The sequence below is a fragment of the Galeopterus variegatus genome, unplaced genomic scaffold (assembly GCF_000696425.1).
Source record: "Galeopterus variegatus unplaced genomic scaffold, G_variegatus-3.0.2 Scaffold10520, whole genome shotgun sequence".
NCBI classification, from domain to species: Eukaryota; Metazoa; Chordata; class Mammalia; order Dermoptera; family Cynocephalidae; genus Galeopterus; species Galeopterus variegatus.
Genome location: NW_007736631.1, coordinates 29,660 through 31,755, shown reverse-complemented (window position 1 = coordinate 31,755; position 2,096 = coordinate 29,660).

The following is a 2,096-nucleotide window of genomic DNA, read 5'->3' as shown; positions in this document are numbered from 1 at the left end:
TGCGATCCGTTGCCGGACACGAAAAATGAAAAAAAGGGAAAAAAAAAAAAAAAAAAAGTGGTCCCTGCTTCTGTTGAAATGACCGTGAGATTAGGAAGGATGCCCTGAAGAGGGGTTACTGTCTCAGAGAAATCATTCACCACCAGATGGAATCCCCTGGCCAAACAGTTAAACAGCAGCTCTCATTATTGCTTCAGTATCAGGGTAGCAAGTACATTAAACAATACAAGACCATTCAGCAGTCTTACCAAATAAGTTTTCTTCCTCTAAAGAGTATACAAGGTGGGGTATGCCAAGGTATCAAAACAATATGTGAGTGTAATTTAAACTGTGGAATATCAACTGTATTTTGGATGTGTTTGTATAAAATATCATTTAGATGTCATTTTAAATATTCACATTTTAGCAAGACTTTTTAAAAAAGACTCATTTCCTTTTAAAGTGAAAATTGTTTGCTAGGCTTCTGGCAAAATAGTTCTTTCAACTGTGAAGTTATAATGTACATATTTGTATATTTATAAATATTATATATATGCATATATCCTTCATTTTAAAGGTACATTGTACAGTCTATAGTTAGTATATATAGTCTGTAGTCTACATTAAATGGTTGAAATGGTTCTTTTTATAGAAAGTCAAATCACAAATGTTACAGGGTTTTTGGTTTGGTTTGTTTTTGTTTTGTTTATTTTTTGAATATTGCATGAGTGATTAATTCTGTATCTTTTGTATTCACTTCTATGTTTTATTTTTGGTTGAGGAGGTGCTTTTAGTTTTGTGGCATTTGTATTCATCACCCATGTAAGTTAAAATAAAAGTTATTTTTGAATTACTAGTCTCTTATACAGAGTCTGATTTTTTGTTTGTTTGTTTTCCTGGATGGTACAAGGATTGAACCCCAGACCTTGGTGTTATCAGCACCATGCTCTAAGCAATTGAGCTAACTGTCCAACTTTGGATGTATTTTTTTCACATGCCTTTCTTGAGTTGGTATTTCCACAACACACTACACCTCATTCTCAACTTGAGTTTATTCTTATCTTGAAATTCCTTCATCTATAAATGAGAATATATAATAAATCTTCTCAGAGTTATTGTAAAGCTAGTTGGAGAAAAAAGAGCTGCATTTCAGAGCTGTGGTATCTACGACCAGAGACCAGGAGCTCCTTGAGGACAGAAAAAACCCTCAATTTACTTGTTCCCAGCCCAAACCCCCTCTAGCATCATCACCAAGGAGCCCCTAACACTCAACTTTGAAAGTATTTATCAAGAGACTCATTAAATACCAGTAATTGCTTTTACCGAGTCAGCAGTAAAAACAATTTCCCCTACAAGGTTTGTTGCTATACAAGGGTACTTCAAAAGTTCATGGAAAAATAGAATTAAAAGATAATACAAATCTTTCCATGAACGTTTTGAAGTACCTTCATACTGTTTAACTGAATTGCCTTAGATACTTCACAAAATTATAAAGTAAAATTGTAAACTTACATTCAGAAGAAAACACCAGTGGCTTCTCACTATATCAGAAAAACAAATAAAGGAAAAAAATATTTGTATCTTTGACATTTTCCTCTTATTAAACAATATTATCTTTTGATGTATAGAAAGTTCTAAGTACATCTTGGGCACTGAGATACAGCAATGAAGAAAAAACAAAAGGCAAATAAAAATCCCTGGCCTCCCAGGGCTTATGTCCTGGCAAGGGCAGACAATAGGGCAATGAAGAGGAATAATGACTGCACAAGCTTGGGTGAGAGGAGGTTAGATGAGCAGAAAAAGATCACAAGTTTAAAGAGAGTGGTCAGGGAAGGCCTCATGGAAAATCACATTTGAGTAATGACCTGAGAAACTAAGGGAGTGAGCCATGTGGATCTCTCTGGGAAGAACATTCCAGGCAGGAGCAACAATAAGCATAAATGCCTTTAAAAAGGGCTATGCTTGGTGTTTTAGATTTTCTAGTAAGCACATTTTTAAAAAGTAAAAAGAACAGGGAAAATTGATTTTAATAATATATTTTATTTATCCTAATATACCTAAAATATCATTTTGAAATGTAATTAATATGAAATTATTAACGATATATATATATATAT